This window comes from Rhinoderma darwinii, chromosome 11, assembly GCF_050947455.1.
Source record: "Rhinoderma darwinii isolate aRhiDar2 chromosome 11, aRhiDar2.hap1, whole genome shotgun sequence".
NCBI lineage: Eukaryota > Metazoa > Chordata > Amphibia > Anura > Rhinodermatidae > Rhinoderma > Rhinoderma darwinii.
In genome coordinates, this window is record NC_134697.1 from 73886542 (window position 1) to 73913006 (window position 26465).

Here is a 26465-nt window from a genome sequence, read left to right on the forward strand (position 1 = left end):
CATCGTGTGGTATATATGACATGTTAACGATATTCTACTGGTCGATACAATTGTGGAGACAACAAATAGAGTTTTTTATGTCCCTCCACTGAGCTATTGTTTTTATTGGTACCATTTTGGGCTACATGTGACTTTTTGATCATTTTCTATTCCATTTTTTTGAGGAGCTAAAGTGACCAAAAAACAGTAGTTAGTTTAAATTTTTTTAAGGCGTTCACTTGTAATAGTTTGGACTTCTATGGACACAGCGATAACAGTTATGGTGATTTACATTTTTTTTAGCATTACTTTCGGGAAAAAAAAAAATTACATTTTAACGGCTCAGATGTCGCTGTCATTATTGACTGCAACACCTAAGTGGTTAAATGGGCAGAATCTAAGTGATCTTCTGACCCTTGATAGTGGGGTGTCAGCTGTAATATACAGTTGACACTGGCTCAATATGGAGCTTGTGAGCGCGTTCCATACTTCCCCTTGGTGGTTGTCACGTACAGTTAGTGACATGTCACCAAGGGGTTAAGCCACAGGGACTATAGATAAGCAAATTACATTTGGACTGAATTTCCCAAGAGTTTCGGAATCCGTGAATTTCCAAAACTTCTGAAGTTCGTGGCACAGGAATCACATCAAAATGACGGTATTAGTAAGACTTTTTATTGTACTGGTTAGATCTCAGGCAGGCCTCCCCAAAATGTTTTGCAGGCAGCCTTCCCAAAATGCACTGCAGTTATTTACACATATAAATTGCTGACACTTTCACATTACTATTGCTGTCTTGCCATTAAGAGCTTGAAATAGGTTGGATACAGTCCTACAAGACATTAAAAATTAAAACACAAGCTTTCAGGGCAATTACGGAACTTTCGATAAGCAGTGAATTTATTCAGATCAAATCCGACGTCCAATTCGAACGAATTGAACCCAAAAATAATTTTGGAAAATTCACTAATCTTTAACAGGGACATTTAAAAAGTCAACATTGTGGCATGGGTGTCGCAATAGGGGGTACATAGGTGGCAGCCACACCGGAGTCTTGGTGTCCAGGGGGGCCCAAAGAACCTTCTGCCACATTAGAAGATACCAGTATTATAAATGGCATATGGTAGGTGAATGCTCTGTTACAGATTTTGCATTGGGACATAGGAGCTTCAAGCTATGCCTCTGCATAGTGGGCTCAGTTGGGGAATTTTAGCAATGCCAGGAGGAATGAGAAAAGGACAAGGAGACATGGAAAGATTAATTTACCTAATGCTCCAAATTAGGTGCCCCAAAGGTTAATCAAGGTAACAGGCTTTTATCTGCACTGATATTCCTCGGCTGGGATGTCTCATTAGAAAATCTCCCTGATAAGTTGGCACCTAGTGTAAATTCTGCTGTGTGTATCTCTATGCCTGTATGGTGGCATTTTCCCTAAACCCAAGACATCATACGCACAAGGCCTATATTCAATCCCTGTGGTATTCCACTAGTAACTTTGAACTAATCTGAACATGTATCATTTTCTTTCACATATTTAAGTCAAATTAAAAAAAAATTGTAATGGATAATAGTCATATCGCATATAGGAAAATAACTCTGAAATATTTTTTTAAAAAAGGATAAAGAAGCCGAGGTATTTAAAGTTTAATTTCTTCCATGCTTTCTATATTATCTACAAAAAGTTGCCTTAAGGTGCATATCTATTTAATGCTAAGACAAGCTTCTTTACTATGTTAGAATTGCGTACTGGCATTCCCTTTTTTATGTTACTCAGTTGAGCTGAGTGAAGTTGATTTACCATATGGTATCTAGTGTTTGTTAAGAATTTAATAGCTTCACAAATCTGTGCTATCTTCCATTGTAATCACTATATTGATAGGCTGCCATTGGAGAAACCTGCATTTAATGGCAGTGAAGACAGGTGGAAAATAGCTTTAGTCGTAATTAATCCTTGTTCGCTTGAATTACCACAGATAAAGTTTGCATTCATACAAGGCTTTCATAATAGAAACAGCACTTAGTTATGTTGTATTTATTAATCCATTTATATTTTTTTAGAAATACCCCCTCCTCAGCCGTATCTTGGAAGAGATGTAATAATTTTAAGTGATTAGTGGGGGCTGTAATTTGAGTTCCATAATCTTTTAAATGGAAAGCTTTCTCGGGACTAATACCTGAATCACTGTAGGAAAAATGGACACGCGTTCTTAATGCATGATCAGGTCTTACAAGCCTTAGCCATTCCCCAGTCTCTTTCTAATGTCTTGGAATTTTAAGGGTCTAAATGTTACAAAGTTCCACATCTGGGATCCGCTGCAGATATAGCTGAAACAATTAGAGTTGTTTTATAGAGAACTAGATAGGTTGCAAGAAAAATGGTCATATCCTGTGTTTGTACACTAAACATATCTTATAGTCCAACATCAGTCTGATCCATATGAGTCAAGTACTATACATTAGATATATGTTGTCACTGTTATAGAATCCCAGGAGCTCCAAGTTACAACTCGGTTGGTTTTCTGAAATTTAGTGTCAGACTAAGGTTATAATGAGACAAAGGGCATCAATTTTGAGTCCCCTGAATTATCTGTACAATATGAATAAAGATATGTCCTCTTATATGACTATTCATTCAAATGATGTTAACAGGATCTATCAAACTTATTCCATCTTAATCACCATTGTTAAAGGGAACCTGTCACCAGCATTTCATCTATCAAACTCTCACCCCTCGCTGGCTGCTGATGTCAAAATGTGATTGCCATTATCCCCATTTCTAAACTCCTCCTTCGACCGTAATTAACGGTCTGCAAACAGCGTTTTATGGTAATAATTCGGCAGTCTGGTTTGTTCCTCTTCTTATGCCCGCCCACCTGCAAAAACTGGCCCACCCTGAATGCTGTCAATCAAAAGTAAGCTGTCAATCAAAAGTAAGGTGCCGGGGTAAATGAGAAAAGGCTTGAGGAATGAAGGTATAACTCTTTTTGAATGAAGATATGACTCTTTTATGCTCATTAGCATACAGTAGAAGAAAACAAAAAAACTCAATACTAAAAGGTACAGAGCCGACTAAGAAGACAATTATAGGTTATATAGAAATGATTTTTCACCCACTACCACCAGGTATTGCTGGTTTAATAGGTGAAATGCTTGTGACAGGTTCCCTTTAATCACTTCACCTCAAATACACCACAAAAATTCCTGTAATAGTGGTTGATGCCACATAGACAAATACAAGAACCTGTGTATAAATCATGGAACAAACTGATGTATACAACCTCTCAGGCAGCAATATATATGTAGTGGCTGTCAGAAGTGATATATACCATTTGTCAGCAGAGGAAGATGATGAGAATAGATTATAGATGGAATGGTTTCAAAGTTTCAAAAGCACAGATCAGACTTGTACATCAGTTGAGGGTCACGCCACTGTCATGTTTCTCCCTCATAAATGTCTCGTGCTTTGGCTGCTTGGTGGTAGAAGCTGATACTGTCAGTACTTTTTGGGATATTGAAAGGTGTTCTAAAAATAAAGTTGTAGATTTACAGTAAAAACCTTTATGCTTTTATATAGTCATTAGTTTTATTTATTATTAAAGGGATTTTCCAGCAATATACATTAATGGCTTTAATAGGATTGACCATCTATGTGTGATTGGTGGGGGTCCCACTCTTGGGACACCCACCGATCAGTAGTTTGTAGAGACCATTGCACTCTATTAAGTACCCCAGCACATTCATTGTTTATCTAGGCATTGGAGTTTGTCTGTATGGAACTTTCTGCTGACAAGAAGGGGTTCCAGGGGTCGGAAACCCCATTGGTCACATAATGATGGCCCATTCTTATAATAAGCTAACAACGTTTTTGCCCAGAAAACCACTTTAATCTTTAACAGAACACTTTTGCAACTCCATATGTGTGCTAGCAAGCAGGAATAAATAGTAATAGTTAATTTCATCCAAATAAAACAGCGTCAGTTTCAAAACACTGTAGAACCAGATACAAATAAGTTGATAATCTTTTGGCTAGGGGAGATGTTTTACAGTATCTTAATAACCATTTTGGGACTTTGCAAAGTTAGTCATGTGATTAAACCCCGAAAATGAAGATTTAGTAGAAAGCAAGCCATGTACAGTATGGTTTGAAATTCTAAAAATGCTCAAAGTCATATGATAGTATGGTACCGGCTAATAAAAATTAAAGGGAAAAGCCAAGCATTCCCTCATGAACGCCCTGGAGATGCATCTTAGTCTTTGTCTACACTAACTGTATCTCAATACCATTCATCATCTTTCTTATTTTGCGTTCTCATAAATACGTTTTTATAACTTTTATACATGTAGTCAAGAGGAAAAACTATAAGCCTATGTGATTATCATATGGGTAGGGCAAGGGAACAGGTAGAGGACCTCAGATATGGCTGTGTATAGATAATGTATTTTATAGTTGGTGGATTCATATGAATTTATTTTTGATGTTGGACAGTATTGTAGTGCTTTTAAAATATGGTAAAAAAAATACCCTCTTGGAGGGGAATAGCTCTGTAATACAGATTATGATGGAATATGAAATAATTTGGAGGCATACAGAGGTACAGTAGGGCACCATACGGAGAATTGTAGATGGTTCTGAATTGCTTGTACTATACCATCAAGGTTGCCAACCAACCAATTAAATATATGGTGAATCAGTAAAAAGTTAGCAAGATTTCTAGTGGTTTATATTGACAAAAACATAGATATAAATGATTAATGTTGAGAAAAGCAATACAAACCTATTGGTACATTCAGGAAGATCCTGTCAAAATACATGTGAAGTCAATGTATAAGCTATGTATAGACAGGACAGATGTGTATGCCAAGTAACCTTGGTGCATTGACCCTACGGATTAGCACAGAAAACCTACAGGGTTGAGGGTTCAATTAACACATAACAAATGTAGTATAGAGAAAAATATAAACTTTATTCACAACAAAATATAATGTAACAATGTAGATTAAAAAGATGAGTCATGCAGAGCATAGACAAGGCGTCACTCATTGCAGGAACGATGTGTTCACAAACTGTGTGATACATGGGTATAGATAGATAGATAGAAGTGGATGGTATATACTATTCAGTATCTGCAGTTAAACCCAGACCTCAGCGATAGCTAGTAACACAAAGAATAATGAAATGACCGTGCCTGGAAACATTGTGTCTGGGAAGAAAACCTGCTATTACATACCCATGTGATGAAAACCTGCTGGAGAGAGACGCCAGACCCGACGCGCGTTTCGGCGGAAATGCCTTCGTCCGGGGGTGGCGTCTCTCCAATGGGAATCAAGATTAAAAAAGGACAAGCAGCCAATCGGACATTAGAAGGGTGTTACCATCCATGGTCATGTGTGTGCTGATGGCAGCGTCACACGACAGGTATGGATATGGCCGGAAGCGCGTCTGTGGCCGAGCGTCATCGAGGGGGGCGGGGGTCAACGACGTCTGACATCGTCAACACACGCCCACCGAGATGCAGACGCCCGAACCGCAACACAATCCAGCCACTCCCCCCGGCGTGAGCGCACAGTCACCATGCCTGAATATAAGGTACGTCAAGATAGAGATATGTCCGACAAATTAGATAGTACGGAGAACTTTTTGGACTAAGTGATTTATTCTATGTATGAAGAATGTAATATATATTTATTGGAGACGAAGTAAAAAAATAAACAAGACAATACTGAAAAATATGAGTGTATATTAGTGAACAATGAAGTGCATGAATAAATAAAAAGTTTGAAGTGATGAATGTGTGTGTGATAACTATGAGACCAATTCATAGTATATATAATAAATAAATGAATGTGAGTGAAAATGTGAAGTAAATACATATGTATTCTATAATGAATAAGGTGACTTTCATAACAATGTAGACAAATGAAAGTGAAACATAGATAATAAAAATAGATAATAAAATAGATAATAAAAAAATAAAAAATAAAAATTAAAAAAATGCAAAATGAATTAATTTGTGTGTGTATGATGCTGAAGACCAGCTCTTGTGTGAAAAGGAGGAATAAAGAAATGTGCAATTAACAGTATATATAATGTGAAAAATTGACCCGTATTAATTGAATCAAATAAATCAAACTGCGTAAATAGTCATGTAGGTGCAACCCACCAAGATATCAATGAATAAATAATAAAAATGAATAATGAAAGGAATAATGAAAAATTGTATATATACATATGAAAAATATATGTGCGCAACACAAATACATGTAATCTATGGATAACTATAAAAATAAAAATAATAACAAACGCATATAGTACATAACAAGTCTCTCAATATGTGTGCATAAAATATGTAGAGAATACAAAAATTAATACATGTCTATACAAAAAACACAAGATACATATCATGAACATGTGTCTACACATATATAACAACACATAATAAATATATATATATGTCACGCGTGCGTGAATACACATAAACATAGATCTAACGAATAATAAAAAAGAGAAAGAAATAATAAAGTGAAGGATAATGCATGATAAATAATAAAATAAATAATAATTAATAAGATACAGTAAAAATTGAGGGTAGATTGAATAGAATCCAAACATTCTGTATGTTATTGTTCTAAGATAGAATTCCATATATTTGTCCAGAGTCATCTCTCCTCCATCGTCCATCATCTCAAAAAGTCTCCATGTAGTGCAAACACTACCATCTCTATATAGCTGCAACCAAGATAAAAATAGTTAAAAAACAAATTTAACAAAATCCATGAACTTAATCACGTAATATTAAAAATTGGCCCACTGGAGGTCAATAGTCAGAGGAATGGAGCGAAGCTCAAATTTTCGTTCGTAATTCACATTTATCATGCATTATCCTTCACTTTATTATTTCTTTCTCTTTTTTATTATTCGTTAGATCTATGTTTATGTGTATTCACGCACGCGTGACATATATATATATTTATTATGTGTTGTTATATATGTGTAGACACATGTTCATGATATGTATCTTGTGTTTTTTGTATAGACATGTATTAATTTTTGTATTCTCTACATATTTTATGCACACATATTGAGAGACTTGTTATGTACTATATGCGTTTGTTATTATTTTTATAGTTATCCATAGATTACATGTATTTGTGTTGCGCACATATATTTTTCATATGTATATATACAATTTTTCATTATTCCTTTCATTATTCATTTTTATTATTTATTCATTGATATCTTGGTGGGTTGCACCTACATGACTATTTACGCAGTTTGATTTATTTGATTCAATTAATACGGGTCAATTTTTCACATTATATATACTGTTAATTGCACATTTCTTTATTCCTCCTTTTCACACAAGAGCTGGTCTTCAGCATCATACACACACAAATTAATTCATTTTGCATTTTTTTAATTTTTATTTTTTATTTTTTTATTATCTATTTTATTATCTATTTTTATTATCTATGTTTCACTTTCATTTGTCTACATTGTTATGAAAGTCACCTTATTCATTATAGAATACATATGTATTTACTTCACATTTTCACTCACATTCATTTATTTATTATATATACTATGAATTGGTCTCATAGTTATCACACACACATTCATCACTTCAAACTTTTTATTTATTCATGCACTTCATTGTTCACTAATATACACTCATATTTTTCAGTATTGTCTTGTTTATTTTTTTACTTCGTCTCCAATAAATATATATTACATTCTTCATACATAGAATAAATCACTTAGTCCAAAAAGTTCTCCGTACTATCTAATTTGTCGGACATATCTCTATCTTGACGTACCTTATATTCAGGCATGGTGACTGTGCGCTCACGCCGGGGGGAGTGGCTGGATTGTGTTGCGGTTCGGGCGTCTGCATCTCGGTGGGCGTGTGTTGACGATGTCAGACGTCGTTGACCCCCGCCCCCCTCGATGACGCTCGGCCACAGACGCGCTTCCGGCCATATCCATACCTGTCGTGTGACGCTGCCATCAGCACACACATGACCATGGATGGTAACACCCTTCTAATGTCCGATTGGCTGCTTGTCCTTTTTTAATCTTGATTCCCATTGGAGAGACGCCACCCCCGGACGAAGGCATTTCCGCCGAAACGCGCGTCGGGTCTGGCGTCTCTCTCCAGCAGGTTTTCATCACATGGGTATGTAATAGCAGGTTTTCTTCCCAGACACAATGTTTCCAGGCACGGTCATTTCATTATTCTTTGTGTTACTAGCTATCGCTGAGGTCTGGGTTTAACTGCAGATACTGAATAGTATATACCATCCACTTCTATCTATCTATCTATACCCATGTATCACACAGTTTGTGAACACATCGTTCCTGCAATGAGTGACGCCTTGTCTATGCTCTGCATGACTCATCTTTTTAATCTACATTGTTACATTATATTTTGTTGTGAATAAAGTTTATATTTTTCTCTATACTACATTTGTTATGTGTTAATTGAACCCTCAACCCTGTAGGTTTTTTGAGAAAAGGTATGAAGAGTTTTTTAAAGATTGGTAGGGTGATATGTAGTATGGTTTCGTTGTTATTTGTGGTATTTTTAGCATAACAATTGATAAGGTAGTATTTTAGGTTTTTGTTTCCTATCTTTTAATATTACCACTGACTGCCCACTCTTGCAGGGTTTTATTTTATAATAGGGTATACTGCAGTCTTGTCTTGTATGGAATGAGCTAAAGGTTATTTATTATTTGACCATATTACATGATGAATTTAAAGTACAGCTTTTCTCTTATACTTTATATTATCATGCTTGACTGTAGCTTTTTATCCTTTGTAGTTGATGTTTTGTGCTCTAGAATTGACTCAGACCTTCAATGAATGTTACCATGGCATTCAACATTCTTTCTGACAAGATACAGACTTCTAAACATGTTAATGATGTTCACACTTAAGTTGAGCCAGTACAATAAGCCTTGAAAATGTATCTTCGCTTATTCACTCGATGCTCATTAATGTATACACGTATTTTGTACATGTAACATAGCAATTTTCATAACCATTACAGTTTGGATTTTGCTTTAATAATCTATTATGTAGTACTTATGTAATTTAAATGTATATACTAGAAATGGTTTTTACTGTAAATCTATGGAATAGTCTACCGCAGGAGCTGGTCACAGCAGGGACGGTAGATGGCTTTAAAAAAGGCTTAGATAATTTTCCAGAATAAAAAAATAGCTCCTATGTCAATGTGTAGACATTTTTCCCTTCCCTTTTCCCATCCCTTAGATGAACTTGGTAGACATGTGTCTTTTTTCAACTGTACAAACTATGTAACTATGTAACTATGTATCACCAGAATAGGTTTTCACATATTTTCATAATTTGTATATATCCTTACAAACCAAAAAAAATTCTGCGCCAAGAAATGATACAGTCTAACATCCAGGAGGCAAAAGCTCTACTGTGACGTAGGTGCAATTTTTATTCTACCCATGTCAGTAGACGTTTTAGGACATGTTTTTCTTTTGATAGTGAATACTTTTAAAAAATAAATAAAAAATATTGAGACCTTCGATGGGAGCCCAGTTCTTGCTTTCATTGTCAAATATTTTTATGTCAAGATGGAAATAGTTGTTCATTTTTACAGAACCTAATCTATTTTTTTACCTTCCTTTTCTGGTGTGTTCTTTATATACAGATGTAGCTGTCGTTTACATTGACTTTTAACACATTGAATAAACAATGGCGAGATCTCTTATCTTGACTTTTTCAATGACTTTTCAATGGTTTTTGTTGTGTGATATCACGCTGCAGCAAGTTATCAGAATCAAGTTAAAGATGGCTACATCTGTAGATGACCTCCTCGTTGTTATGGCAGCATCAATTGACCAAATGTCCTCTTTTTTGTCATACTTTAATAGTGAGATGCATCTAAATATTACTGTTATCTATTAAAAGCAATCAATTACTTTTTGGGATGTCAAGTGGAGTTCATGGCGTGGTTTATTCTTATAGGAAGTCTACAGCAGTTAATTCAATTCTTCATGCCATCCACCTTAATGTAGTTTAGAATATTCTGTTGAGAACAAGCAGAAATTGGTCCTATGATGAATTTTATTATAAGAAAGTCTCTTAAGTATGTAGTCGTCTCAAGGATAGACACTATTCATTTTGGATTTACGATTAAAAGAGTTACTTTTATGAACTAATTTGTTCTGCTTCATTAAGAACAGATTGATTTTTATCATTAAATATCTTCCCATGTTATTCCAGGATGAAACATGATGCTGTATTTTACAACCTGTTTTTAAAGGGGTTGTCCAGTTCCTAAAAATTTATGGTCTATCCTCAGGATAGGCCATTAATAGCTGATGGGTTGGGGTCCCCGCCGATCAGCTGTTTTGTAGGGGATGCAGCTCTCGTCCACTTCAGTTCTACTTGCTCACTGTGAATCATCGACATGAATGTAGCGGCGATTCACAGGTATTGCAGCCTTCTTCTCCCATTGAAGTGAATGGGAGAAAAGACTGCAATACATGTGAATCACATTGTCTCCAGGCGTCCTAGAGGGTAGAGTTGAATCTGCAGCATCATCACAGTGTGCAGGTAAGCATAGTGAACTCCCTAGAGACTCTACCCTCTCGGACGCCTGGAGACGATGTGTCTTCTGTCTTCCGATGTGGCAGTGAAGGACCGGTGGGAGGAAGTGATGTCACAGTGCGATATCGCGAGATCACTCTGCGTGCAGTGAAAGAAGCTGGGCGGGAACGATGAGAAGTGTATGACACTGATTGATTAGCGTCATACACTTCTCTTTACAACGCCCAGTTGGTCAAAAGCAAAAACATGCCCAGTTGTCTATTAAGAAAGTCATTAGCATAAATCTAAAATAGGTCATAACTCCGTCAAAATTGATAATTTTTCAAAATAAAAACCACTGCTGTTATCTACATTACAGCGCCGATCATATTATGTAGGAGATAGGGCACTTATAATGTGGTGACAGAGCCTCTTTAAGTGCACATATGCCTTTGGGATCTATGCTGTTACCCAGTTTGTTCCAGAATAAACCTTCAAATAATATATTTAATTGACGATGCTATAAATCAAATGCAAATTATATACATAGACACAAGAATCAGATGAAATAATTTCCATGGTAACTGGCATTAAGTAGGATGTACAAAATGCTTTTAAAAACATATATCAGACACCATTAGTCAGATTTCATCAGTCGTGAAGTGGTTAGTACAAATATGGGTTAGAAAAAAAATACATTTACAGAGTGGTAACCTCACTGCCTTTGTTTTTCAGGCGTAACTTGAGGTTCCTAGTCTGAAAAATCTGTAACAGAGTCCCCCACCTCCCATGTGCCATTTATAATACTAGTGTCTACTTATACGGCAGAGGTGGTTATGGGCCCCCACAGGTCCAGTGTCCGGCTTTGACTGCAACCTCTGCATTCTTGAAATAGCTACACCTCTGCTTTTCAGGGTAAAGAGAGTTTTTAAACCCCTGAGAGGTGGGGACCACAGAAGTAAACATATACAGTATATTAGATGTTTGCACTTGATTCTCGACAAACAAAGAACTTGAATATTGGACAAATCCTATTAAGCATTACTGGGTACCTGCCTACTTGCCTATATTTGTTTATTTGTATACATGTACCTTATTGTGATGCTGTATTGTTAATTATTATTGCAGTTAGGCTATAACTTTTTTTTCTCTTTAACTGTTTATATCTGAGTGTTTTCAGTATTTTATGTTCATGGTTGACATACATATGTAGGCTGTAATTAAATATTATCTGGCTGACTGTCATTTAATATGGTCTCCTGGATACTGACACAGGGTGCAGTTTATAAGCCTTCAGCAGTGGGTTCCAGAGACATCCCTTTATTTTGTCTTGTTTTAAAAAAAAATGCTGTTACAATAGAGATTGTCTTTACAGTAGGCACCTGGATATAAGGAAACAAATTAAGAAAGTCTTGTGAGCGTACTCTGTGTTATGTGCAATAGTCACTGTGCAAGTGTCACGTTGGGTGCGTGGACCCACTGGGCCGTACCGCGTTGACGGTATAGCAGCTGGCCAAAAGGGTACAATCAAAGTCATTAGTTCGGATAGGTGTACCTGTGGTACCTCTGACAGTAGCGAAGACAAGCTCGGATGGGACCATGACAGCAGGTGGACACCAGACGTGGTGTAACCAGGAAGCCATAGTACACAGCACGACTCGACTCCAACTCTAAACAACACTTGATTCTGGATAGCATGGGACACAGGATACAGGTAGCTGGAATGGGAACTAGGAAACACTAAGGGATCATTTTCAGAGACGAACATAGATAAATGACAACAATGCTCAGGCAATGCAGGAAGGGGCAGGGCCCTTCTTATAGTCCAGGGTGCTCATGGGCTAATTTGGTTCTTTAATTCAGGAGCTCACGCTGGCCCTTTAAGAGCGGGCACAAGCGTGCGCGCGCACCCTACGGGACACAGCAGAGTGAGGCAGAAGTGCTCGCTGGCATCTCTTGAGGAGGAGATGCAGGCCAGCTCTCACTGATCCATTGCTGTGGCCATCAGGAGGAGAGTAAACCTGACGGCCCGCGGCCATGGGTATTACAGCAAGGAGGATCTTTTTCATAAAGATAGTGAAAATATTAATTAAAAAAAACAAACACTCTTGTAAATATGAACCTTTTTACAATGTCAATTTACTTGATGCTCTGACATTTATTGACAGCATAACAGATGTTTTTTAGTTTATATGGACTATTAATATGTGAATAACTGTAGCTATCTCACAATACTTATAATAGACTAGCACTTCAGCCAGGAAACTGTTACAACCAGAGAAACAATAGTTATAGTTATTTCTGCAAGAAGAGAAGGTTTTAGTTTTACTGCCTTTTCTTTTTGTCCGGCATCCAAGTTGTACTATATCTACTCATATTGTTTTTCAGTTTTTGAATTCTTATGCCATACTTTGGAAAACAAAGATTAGAGGGATCCACTTTAAATGGTTTGGGCTCTGGGCCATGAGTTAGAATAGCAAAAAATATTATATCCAGTATTATATTACTGGGCACCTTCTGTTTATGTCTCTAATACAAATAAAGGAAACAGTACTATAGCAATTTAATGCAATCTTATTTTATTTCTTCACTAGACGTTTGTGAAACATTCTAATCCATTAAACCAAATAAGAATAGGGACTTGGGAATAAACAGGCAAAGAATGTTACTGCACTAACACAATTATAGCTATCGATGCCCTTCAAAGGTTTTGTTAATAAACCCTTTTCTTCTATTAAAGGCTTATACCTTGAATTGATATACTCCATGGCAATTAAAGGAACTCCAATGGAGTGTAAATGAGAATTTCAGAGTCATATAAAACCTTATTAGGTCAGGACTACTCCTAAACTTTTTGTAGTGCTCCTGATGTGCTATTTTAACTATTGAGCTACAGTTGCAATTCAAAGTAATACCTTGAGTTTCATGCAATCTTGTGGACCGCAGATGACATTCAATAGTTAAAATCAATCAGTAGTGCTACAAAAAGTTTAGAGGGTGGCCTTGGCCTTAAAGCTTTTAAATCCAGCTAATCATAAGGATTTGGTTTAAACGGTATATATGATTATTAAAGCAATCCCATTTCATATTGATATATCCCATAATATTAATATTTTTATAAATTGTGTTGTTTAATTTACCCAGAGTTCAGAAAATTCAAGCCACTAAGCAGTAACAGAGACTAGGACACCAAGGCATTCAACATCAGAGAATGGGGCAACAGGCCATTGGGAACCAGTCACTGGACAAACGCCATTGACATTTACAAACTACTGGTTTTTACATACCACTTGGGATTGTTCTTAACTACTAATATTTTATATATTTTGCACATTTTGTATTTTTGTATTTTTGTGTTTGGCTTGAGATTTTATAGTTGCATTTTATACAATTTTGTATGTTTCACAAGTCATCCACTTCTGTGATAATTGTATACACCTGATCAAAGTGGGTATTTTTTGTCTTGGCTGCTATTTTAGCCACATATTCTCATTCCTTTCCCTATCTATGAGTAATGGCTCTTGAGAGCTAGAAACGCGTCAGAGGGAACGTATGTTTTATGTTTCTTGTCCACTGTTTGCTGTTCAGTCTTCCTCTGGCTATCTATTTTAACCAATAAAGAAGATTTTTTCATATTCCACAAGGAGTGCTGAATCTTTTCCTTCTGGATTATTGTTCTTAACATCACACCTTTGCCAGAAATTTGTGCTGACCAAATTAATTTCTGCATGGCTAACTTTTCTTTAGGTTCCATGATGGCAGAGGGGTTGTCTCATTGTAGCTATTGGCTATTGAGTCAAAGAAGTCGGACCCCTGCCAATTGAACGTTACTAGCATATCCTTGTGATACGCCTTCAATGCTTCTGAGAAAATATCTTTACGTCTACTTTGGTAAAGTAGTCTGAACAGCCATGCCAAAGGCGTTTTCCATAGCATAAAGTGATGGCATACAACTAGGCTATGATATCGCTTTCTAATTGGTGGGGGTTTAAATGCTGAAACCACCATGGTCCTGAAAATGAAGCAGCCCCTCACAGTTGTTCCCTGCATAGCGATGCTCCCGGCACTAGCTGTGCAGGTAACTGACACACAGCTCCCTTCACGTGCGGAAACGCTGCAATTCCCTACACATCCTAGTCATATGCCATCACTTGATGAGAGGGGAACCCCATTGAGGCATAAGGAGGAACAGGTGAAATGCTATATGTCTGAATTCTCATCCAACAGTTGCAGAATGTCATGATGTCAGCAAGGTATATTATCCTTGTGACACATTTCAGATATCTGGTAGAACCCCTAGAAGAAAGCATTTACTTAATGTAAATTGTGGGTAGGGGGCAAATTGCTCTTCGGAAGGTGGATCTAGTAAATTAACTTCTGTTGTACATATCAAAAGTATACATGCATACTCAAAACTATACAAAGTAAATATATTTTTACACTTGGGTGTAGGGCGGTAGTTTGCATCTCAAAGTCAAAAGCTCTGTTGCAACAGGCAGACATATTTCTGGAACTATATATTCTGGTTGGAGATGTCCTTGACTCCTTAGTATTTAATTTTGCATTCCATGGCAGTGTGTATAACAAATCTCTGCAGATATTGCAGATGGATCACAACCAGAATGTGACAGAGTAACAGCTCTCACGGAGAGTTCTAAAAATAGTTAGTAAGGAGGACCGCTTGCTGCAGCTTGTTATCGTGTTAATTGATTGGTAACCCATGAGGCTTACAATAATCCTCCTCATTACCATATTGTCATTGTGAAGTCAGTCACATATCTCAGCAAGGGATGTTTTGCAGGCAGAATATTTAAAGTGTGGTTACATTGTTCAATAAATGTTATAATTTAGGTTATGTTAGTTAAATTTTTATAGCAAATAAACTGAACAGATACAGTAGTTATTAAATAACACAATACAACTCAACAGGACTCCAAAGAACAATACAAAGATGATAATTAAATTGATGATGTTCATGGCATCTGCCGGCTTGGAAATATCAAGAATTATGTTTCATTGCACGTATTGCAAAATACATTTATCATGATTTATTTTCTATGCTCATAGTTCCTTCTCATTTACCGTATTCATACACAGATGTAATCAGGAAAAACATAGATTTCTGTTCAAAGATTCATAGGTTGCCCTTATATGCCGTGTGCAGTAGGCTGTAAAGAAACACCGAATTCCTGCAGCTCTGTAGTATGGAGCAGTAGGCAGTCCATGTTGCTGCCTTATGGTTTCTGTGCAGTGCCGTGTTACAGAGTTTTACCCCTAGAAGTAATAGTTGTAGTGTTATGTTCACCGGGGTTGTGGACCACTCGAACACTCCGCCATAATAGAGAAGCAGCTGGTCAAGCAAATATAAGACAGTCACTGGACGTGTTACCTGAATGGCAGGCTGGTGCCGGTTAGTTGGAAGCGGGCTGGTGTCGGAAAGCTGGATGCTGGCTTGTGCTGAATTATCAGAAGCTGATTTGTGCTGGATTATCGAAAGCTGTCTTGTGCTGGTTTATTGGAAGCTATCTTGTGCTGCATTATCGAAAGCTGGTTTGTGCTGGATTATCCGAAGCTGGTTTGTACAAGATTATTGGAAGCAGAACTGGTCTCGGACACTGGACGCAAATAGTGGACTTGACACGGACACGGATACTGAAGTCGTCACGAACAGTGGACTTGACATCGGGCACAGATACTGAAGTCGTCATGGACGCTGGAATTGACATGGACACCGGACACGGATACTGAATTTGTCACGAACACTGGACTTGACACGGACTTCGGACACAGATACTGAAGTTGTCACGGACACTGTACTTGACACGGACATTGGACACAGATGCTGAAGTTGTCACGGACACAGAACTTGACATGGACACTGGACACGGATACTGAAGTTGTCACGGACATTGTACTTGACACGGACACCGAACACGGATACTGAAGTCATCACAGACACTGGATACATGAACAGACTACGGAACCTTTGCAGACTAACACAAGCTTAGCAACAACATTGCTCAGGCACTTGGGAGATGGAGGAGGTGCATTACATAATCCTGGGACACAGCAGGGGTCATTGGGTAACTTTTAGAATTTTGCACAAACTGGCCTTTTAAAAGGTGGCCAGAGCGCGCGTGCACTAGGGATCTGGCGGCCATGAGCAGCAGAAGACAGAAGCGCCGAGAGACGCATGAGAGCCGGCAGGTGGGGACAGCTGGCAGATGTGGGACCCTCAGCCATCATTGGATGTTGGAAAGAATTTTTTTGTAAGGTCAGAATCACATATGCATTTTTGATGCATGTTTTAGCTGTTTATTTAGAGAAAGTCAGAAGTGAATACAAAAGGAAGGAAAAGTATAATGAAAAGACTGATGCATCTCCTTTCTTTTGTGATCACTTCTTTGTTTTGTTAAAAAAAAAAAAATTGCCAAATGCGTGTGTGTGATTCTGGCCTTATACAGCATATTATAAAGCATGCCAGAATTTATTTTCAGATTAATACGGAATACAAAATATTATTTTTTTTCATGAAATTAGAGGCATACAATATTGCAGTTAGTGGCATAGCTATAGAGGATGCAAAGGTAACAGTCACAGAGGGGCTCCATCTCCATGCTGTGAGACTCCTCTGCCACATAAAGTTTTATAAATGGCACATTTAGTTTGGGGGGCCCTGTCACAGATTTTCCATTGGGGCCTAGGAATTTCAAATTATGCCTCTGGGTTCAGTAGGAAGTCATATAAGTCTATAGGTGCCCTATTACGTTTCCATACAACTTGGACTTGGAGGTGATAAGGAGCCATAATACACCCATATGTATGAGTACTAAAGGTGAACAATAAGTAAATTATATCATTACACAATACATGAAAATAGCTGTCATATTCTAATGGTTCTTTTTTGTCTTAAATTCTTATAAACCTCATTAGTATTGATAATGATGACTCGTGCACTTTTCCATCTTTTTTTAGGAATGTAAACTTTCTGCTATATTTCCTGGCAAACAAAATTCTAAATTAAATAATCTTAGTGGGGAACTTCAGAAGAGCAATTTCTTCCATGCTGTGTCTAATCTCAGTGTGAATTTCCATAGCATTCCTCATTACAGAGAGTTAAAGCCATTGACTGGATACAATGAGTGTGTGCTGTCTATCAGAGGTCATTATATTCAGACATGCAGCTTTCAATGAAGTAAACAGCGACTCCTGATTACTTTTCCAGTTGGACAGTTTTTGGAGTCTCGACAATAAAAACCATAAACTCAGGGTCATTAATAAGTTATTTGTTTAAAGCTTCATTTCTTCTAAAGCATTATTGAAGGATAGGAAATGACTGTCCCAGATATTCTTTATACTCAACAAAATGCTACAGTGGTGTTTTTTTTTTCCTTTTGCTATTTGTTGAGAACATTGCTTCGCAAACGATACACAACTGTTTAAAAAACCCAAAATGAATACGTAAGGGTTTCTAAATACAAGACCGATAACTCTAATAAGTAACATTTACTAGTATATATGAAAGACACTGCAGGAGACTTAAGTTAAAAGTCTATCAGAAGATCTTCCGTTCCTGTGTTCCTATGACATCACTTCTTACTTTGTGACCCGGTGGTTCAGTAGTGTCGGAAGGATATTATGTGCCTCGAATTATTAAATGGTCACTAACTTTTCAAAAAATTTCGGATTCATCAATAGTACAAGTGAATATAAACTCAGAGGCGGATTTACCATTGGTGGAACCTGTGCCGCTGCCTAGGACCCAGTAATATGGGTACAACATTAAGGGAAAACCTGTAATGTTTGATGGATACGTTAGGGACTGAGATAATGACAATCACTCATAATTATTGGTGGATTGTAAGAGACACATGAGGGGGTAGGGTGTTCCCTGATGAGCTATTGGAGGGGCCCATATACTGTTCTTGCACAGGAGCCCTCTGCTGTCTATGTCCACACCTGTTTACACTATTTTTAGTATAACCCTATTAGATATGGCCCATTAATTTAATATGCAGTGACTGATGGTTGGCAGATGACAAATATCAGAAAAAAGTCTGGATCCGTTTATTTATACTCTCTTGCCTTGGCCCCTGACTGCAGCAACATTTATAGTACTCTGATGAAGCTCTGTTTGAAGGTACAAAGGTGTCTATAAAAACCAGGGAGATCAGTGTGGATTCTTAATCTACAGAGGCATAGGTGACTAAATTTTAACATTAGAGCCCTAAAGCTATTCTTTAGACTGACTGCAGCATGTGTATGCTTCATAGTTTACATCTGCTGCTTTAATTCTCTATTGATGTCTTTTTCTTTAACATTGTAGCCAACTTGTTTTGTATCTGTACAGTGAAAGTTTTTAGGTTTGCACCTATATAACTAATATTATTAACTTCACAGTGGTCTTATATCCTCATTTACAGTAACTCTAATGGAGGCTTTTGCTTTAAAGCTCAGGCGTTACATCCCTTTTTAATTAACTAACTTAACTAGCAACGAAAATTGTTATCATTGCCATGTTACAGGTACAGGGTAGCTGCAGCCCGGTCACCGGTCATTGCGTCTATAAGCCTGCTAGCTCGAATTACACTGCTCCCCTTTAAACCTGCTAAGACTGCCTGCTTGAATCAGTGTCAATATTACTGATATCACAGGAATTTACTAGCAAATTTACTAACATTTAACTAGCAATGTATCATAAATTTGATATTTTGTTTGTACTTTATTGTACACTAGGACATGACTATGAGGAGTCATGAAATATATTTTTTTTTGGACACAACAATATAATGGAAAGTACGCCAGCACAGATATGATGTGAGGAAGAGAAAATTTGTTGCAATTTATGCACCTTACAGCGATGTTGATAAATCTCCCCCGTTGTCACTCTCCCATCTCCCATACAGTTATTATTCATACACACATATTTTTTCCCAATTAAAAATATTTAATGGAGAGAACTAAAAATAAGGATTGAAACCTTGTCACAGTACTTCATATCTTCATATTTCTTTACATCTGTTCCTTTTTCTTTCTTGACTTAAAATTAGAATGTAGCTAGAGGTTGATTTTCTTCCCTGCGAAATCAGATAGAAACATATCTCGAAGTATTAAGTGATTGACATGTATAATCACACCCCCGTATAATTTAGTGCAATTCACAAAATGATTTGCTGTCATGCTATATTTTGACATGAATTTTTGTGTTACATCTCTCACATACATATTATGACACAATCTGGCCCAGTTTTTAAAAAAAATATATAAATACTTTATTATTATATATGATGATACTGTATGGGAAGAGGGAAGGGCAAATAAAAAATATCAAATTGAAGATTGTGATGGACCTGGTCTTACTGATGCAAAGTTTATTGCTGTACGTTTTTGAGTAAATCAGCTTCTTTACATGAAATCTTTATGATATTGCAGAAACAACAATGCCTTCATAGAATTGCTCCAGATTACAACAGGAAGGATCTGAAAATAGACTGTGGGAAGATGAATTCTTCCTGTAAGCTGGTCCCCTATGAGCCGGGGAGCCGCTAACAAAAAGCGCCATCCGCCAGATGGACTTGGGACATCCATGTATTACATGATCAGCCAGTAATTTGATTGACAGGAGAAATGTATAACTGACAGCAACTTCCCCGGCAAAGTCATTGTTTTCTGGGGTATGATAAACTGATTGAAATTAAATAAGACAAAAGAATGCTGTGAAAATCGAAACTCATGTCAGTTGTCGCTGGTAGCTACTTTTTAGATTGCCCAGATGGCGACCGGTATGTAATCTAGTTTTTGTTGGTTATTAGGGCAGTATACGTTGCCACTACGCAATGTTGGCTGCAAAAGCTGCTTTAATCGGCCTGAGCAACTGTTGTTAGTAAAATTTGAATAATTTGGTTAGTAATCCCTATTTTAATATTGCATTGAAGGTTTTACACATTAATATGTATAATTGGCTAATTCAGCAACACAGTATTCTCAATATACATTTTTCTACATCCCGGGCACAATTTTTTTTAGAGACATTTTGAGCAAGGGTGTGCTTCCGAGAGAGCTACTTTTTGTGTATATTTATACTTGTTGTGTTTTTTTTTTAAACTATTGTGCAACAGATATTGCAAATCTGATTTTTTTTCTGGTATTAATGAGCCAAACTGATGGTTTTTGTGTCCTGTATGAAGGAAAGCTTGTGTTTAATCAGAAAAATAGTTTTCTTCGTGAGACAACCCTTTTAATTTTAATCCATAGCACGTTGAATGGCCAAGTCTCATCTTGTCAAGTACTTAGCCCAAGCCATATTACAATTCCATGTGAAAACCCTAAAATACCTTTGGGATGGGATGTAATCCTGTGTTTGGTGCTAAATATATGGCTCTCACACAGGCTTTCTTTATACTGCAGTATTATGGCTCTAACACTAAGGCTATTTTATCCACACACATATTCCCAGAACAATTATTGCCGTCACCCTTGCATTTTACAATGGTTTTCACAGGTACTGTCAAGATGTGAGATTTTTCTTAATGGGATCCATCAACAACCTTATGTCTATGATGGGTCCCTTGGGGAAAGAAGAATCCAAATATTTGGACTTTTGATTCTTTGTTCCCTTGGTAATTATACATTGCCAAAAGTTACTTGGTAGCCACTTTTTCCCCTGTCCCTATTGAAATTAACATGCCTGTTTCGCTAATCTATGCATGCATTTTACGGGAGAGTGGTGGTGCATAGCTGTCAGCTCAATCCTTAAATCTATGGCTGCTTTCAGTGGCCCCAGAAATGTCTCCTAGCTTATTGTCTTTCCAATCCCTATCTTTTGAGCTCTTTTGAATTAATGTACTTAGTTAACAAAAACATTTGATTGATTGATTGATTGATTGATTGATTGATTGATTGATTGATTGATTGATTGATTGATTGATTGATTCAGCCATCTTGATTGAAAAAAATTTAGCCTAAAATTATAGAATATCTATTTCAAGTTTCAAGCTGGCCATACACATTAGATAAATGTTGGCTTAACCCGCCAATTTCAAGAATGCATTTTTGTTGTGGAGTCGGAAGGAATAGTTGCCCGACCGACCGCTTATTTTAAGTGTATGGAAAGCTTATAGACTTTTGATTAGATTATCCATTCGTTTATAGCCATGGTCCAAGCCACATTATTCTCTCCACGTTTTCTTTTGTTTTTCACTTTTGCCACCAGCTAGTTATTTATATCATTAATAGTACATTTTATAGTCGCTTCATGATCCTCATTGAGAAATCTTCCCAGGTCAGCAAAGAACAAATATACTGTGTTGTAATGAGACAATTAAGTTCTACCAAGGAGCTACTATGACTTCTTTCATTATTATCTGTTTGCGACTTGCAACTGGCATTAAAGAAAATCAGCTGCAAAGTGCTAATTGGATAAAGCAGAATTCAATAATTGTTCTGCAGTGGATGCTAAAATTGAAGAATGCTGTGTTTACCTTTTTATCTGTGATTTATGGCTGCAGCTTTTTGGAGGGTGGCACGAGCAGAGGATGCTGTTAATTAACAGAGATGTTTTTCCTTTTAAATGCCATTCTTTAAAAAAAATTGCCAAGAAATGAAAGAATCCTCAAATTAATTGTATGACATGTTATTGGCTGATAGCGTTTAAATTAGAACGATTTTATTTTTCAAAACTTGAAATGAATTATTTTGTTTGATTTGATGTGATTGTTATTTGATCAAAATACATGAGAAGGAATTAGGATTTATGATAGGCCTCATACACATGGCAGAGATGTGTACACAGGCAATTTGTGTGCAACATTATGTTGCCTCAATATCATGCCGTATCATGGAGAAATCCTACCCTATAAGCAATATGGTGTTTGAGGTATTGTAGGGCTCCATAGAAGTCTATAGGTGGTGTATTACAACTCCAGACAACTATGAGATTGTACAGAGCCATAATACAGTATGGTGCCTTAAGAGAACAGAAGGAAACATTGGAGCTGTAAAATAATTCTTAAAAGTTTGTGAATAGTTATTTTTTTATAGAGGACCTCTTAGTTCTCCTGACATGTCCGTTTTAGTAAATACTTATATTTCTCACGAAGTAGTATGTGTTCTTAGTACCCTGAATCATGCTGCCCTTCTGTTATTCCTCTTGGAAATATATGAAAAAAATTAGAACTTGTTATAAGTATTCTCCTTGTCAATATACGTAGTATGTCCTTACACACTATCCAATCAGTGCTGACTGTATAAAATTGTACCTCAATCAAGTGCGCATGCGCTGGCGTCCCTAGCAACTCACCACGAGTCGGCATCTTGATGTGCACGTGACAAGAGACGCTGCTGTGATATCATCACGCGGCATACTCATCACGTATCACATGATGCCCACACCATATGATGATTGTCTATCGACAAACGCGGACATGACGCCAACAGTTGATTGAGGTAAATATTTGGTGCATTACTTTCACCTGGCCAATCGGCCTCTGATTGGCTTCTATGTAAGATAAATAGGAAGGATATACTTGTAGGTGCCACCCCCAGACAAAGGCGGAAGCCGAAACGCGTTGGGGCCGGTCGCCATTCTTTGAGTCTCAGCCACATGGGTTAGTACTTTGTTATCTATTGCTCGTTGTTCTTGTTGCTCGGGATAAATATATACAAATTGCATTTAGCATCTACATATGTATGAGTAAATCTTTGGATATAATACTCTTTATTGGTCCGTTTGTAACCTAATTTTTAGTATATGTTATAAACATCCTTCGTATTTATCCTCAAACAGCAGAACACATTATTTGTAGCCAGTATACCTAACTACATTTACACTATGCTATATGCATTTGTTTTGAGGTGTATTCTAATAAGCTCATATTCACATGATTTCATTTGTTGAACATTTGACTCTTGTTTGGCGGCCATGCTTTTATTTGTGATTCATTTTTAGAAACATTTATGTGTAACCAGTATAATATTGTTGTGTAATAAAAAGATTATATATATTTTTTTACTTATAGACTCCATGGTCCTTTCTTTGTTTGGTTAACTGTATAAAATTGTGTAGGGACATAACCCCATTCACAATGGGAATGGAGACCCATAAATTTCCATCTGGAATAACGGAGGGATAGCACAATTAAAATTTCATAGAAAAGATGTACCAGAATTGTTATTTTATGGGAAATATAATTATTTATTAATACAGACATGTCAGGAGAATTAACTTTTTAAGAAACTTAAACAGATTATAATTCTGGATATACATTCGAAAAGCAGAATAAAAATGTAATACCTTTTGGTCAGTCTGCAAGAAAAATAAATCTGGATAGTGGAGTTACTCCTTAGGAATATTAAAAAGGGTTGGGCTTAGTTAAGTCTGTGCATTTTTAACATGTGTTTTTTGATTGTTGAAAAAAAAGCATGTTAACAGGTTCAGCACCAGGCTCCGTTTAGACATTTTTAGGAAGCGTTACTTCGTCTCCCCAAAAAAACACATCATTTTGCTTAAAGGGAGATAAAATGACTATGTGTTAATGCTTGTAATTTATAAATGTAAATACATTTGTAATATACTTACATTTTCCAAAGTGGCCCCGTTTCCAGATCCTGCCGTGGGGTACTTGGCGGGTGACGTCACTCTCTGCACTGGCTCTGGCCGCTGCGTTGATCTTCAATTATTTTCTGAGTATACGACACGTCACTTGTGACGTTCCCGGTATGGGCTATTCTGTTGTAACGCGCATGTGCGGTCCCTGCTGTTCTCTCGAGAACAGCAGGGACCGTGAGAACAGCAAGGTCTGCGCATAAGCGTTATGGGCTGTGCGGCAGAACAGCCCATATACGGCACGTCACAAGTGACGTGTCGTATACCAAGAAAATAATTTAAGATCAACAAAGCGGTCAGAGCCAGTGCAGAAAGTGACGTCACCCGTCAAGTACCCCACGGCAGGATCTGGAAACGGGGCCACTTTGGAAAATGTAAGTATATTACAAATGTATTTACATTTAGAAATTATAAGCATTAACACAAAGTCATTTTATCTCGGACAACCCCTTTAAGCTTTTTTTCTACAATTAGCTCAATTGTGATTAGGGAATTGATGCAAGAAATTAATATGTTATGCCATCCCATCACAAGAACATACATTAGAGTTTATGCACCTTTAGTACTACTTGCACTCTATTGAAAACAGCGTAGTGAGGATTAGTGAGTGAGGTACTAGGTAGTGAGGTAGTGAAAACATTTTCCCTCAATGCAAGATATGCCCCTCCCCTTCCGGCAAACCTATTGTCTGCATATTATATTCACTGGGGGGGGGGTGATAAAAGTACTGTCTTTAGGGTAATATATATATATATATATATATATATATATATATATATATATATATATACATATAGAAATACTAAAAAGGTCAGCCGCACAGCCGAAATAGTATAGTAGGGGGTGCAAGCCCGCCAGGTACACGATCGTTCTCAGCTTGAGAAAGGCTCTATTGTAGAGCTGAAACGTTGCACTTGACTGATGGATCAATAAAGCATTTTCTACTTTTTTTGCTATATCGCTGGAGTGCTGCCTGATTTTTTTTATTTATATATATATATATATATATATATATATATATATATATATATATATATACATATATATATATATATATATATATTTATGTATTTCTAGCGTTCTTGTAAGAAGTTGAATGGATCTAGTCTTAGGTGCATTTACAAATTTGATCTTGTAGTCCCAGCCAAATAGACACAACCGTTCAAAAGTTTGGGGTCACCCAGACAATTGTGTGTTTTCCATGAAAACTCACACTTATATTTATCAAATGAGTTGCAAAATGACTAGAAAATATAGTCAAAACATTGACAAGGTTAGAAATAATGATTTTTATTTCAAATAATAATTTTCTTCTTCAAACTTTGCTTTCGTCAAAGAATGCTCCATTTGCAGCAATTACAGCATTGCAGAATTTTGGCATTCTAGCTGTTAATTTGAAGAGGTAATCGGGAGAAATTTCACCCCATGCTTCCAGAAGCCCCTCCCACAAGTTGGATTGGCTTGATGGGCACTTCTTGCGTACCATACGGTCAAGCTGCTCTCACAAAATGGAGTGATAGCCTTCCTTATTCAAAATCCCTTTTACCTTGTACAAATCTCCCACTTTACCAGCACCAAAGCAACCCCAGACCATCACATTACCTCCACCATGCTTGACAGATGGCGCCAGGCACTCTTCCAGCATCTTTTCAGTTGTTCTACGTCTCACAAATGTTCCTCTGTGTGATCCAAACACCTCAAACTTCGATTCGTCTGTCCATAACACTTTTTTCCAATCTTCCTCTGTCCAATGTCTGTGTGCTTTTGCCCATATTAATCTTTTCCTTTTATTAGCCAGTCTCATATATGGCTTTTTCTTTGCCACTCTGCCCTGAAGGCCAGCATCCCTGAGTCGCCTCTTTACTGTAGACGTTGACACTGGCGTTTTGCGGGTACTATTTAATGAAGCTGCCAGTTTAGGACCTGTGAGGCGTCTATTTCTCAAACTAGAGACTCTAATGTACTTGTCTTGTTGCTCAGTTGTGCAGCGGGGCCTCCCACTTCTCTTTCTACTCTGGTTAGAGCCTGTGTGTGCTGTCCTCTGAAGGGAGTAGTACACACCGTTGTAGGAAATCTTCAGTTTCTTGGTAATTTCTCGCATGCAATAGCCTTCATTTCTAAGAACAAGAATAGACTGTCGAGTTTCACATGAAAGCTCTCTTTTTCTAGCCATTTTGAGAGTTTAATCGAACCCACAAATGTAATGCTCCAGATTCTCAACTAGCTCAAAGGAAGGTCAGTTTTATAGCTCCTCTAAACAGCAAAACTGTTTACAGCGGTGCTAACATAATTGCACAAGGGTTTTCAAGTGTTTTC

The 26465-nt window shown here is 37.1% G+C and overlaps 1 protein-coding gene across 1 annotated transcript in view; it reads left to right on the forward strand.

The window, feature by feature from the left end:
* NRG3 (neuregulin 3) overlaps nucleotides 1-26465 on the forward strand; it is a 722376-nt gene that overhangs the window by 244627 nt on the left and 451284 nt on the right. The gene's annotated exons all lie outside the window — the stretch shown is intronic.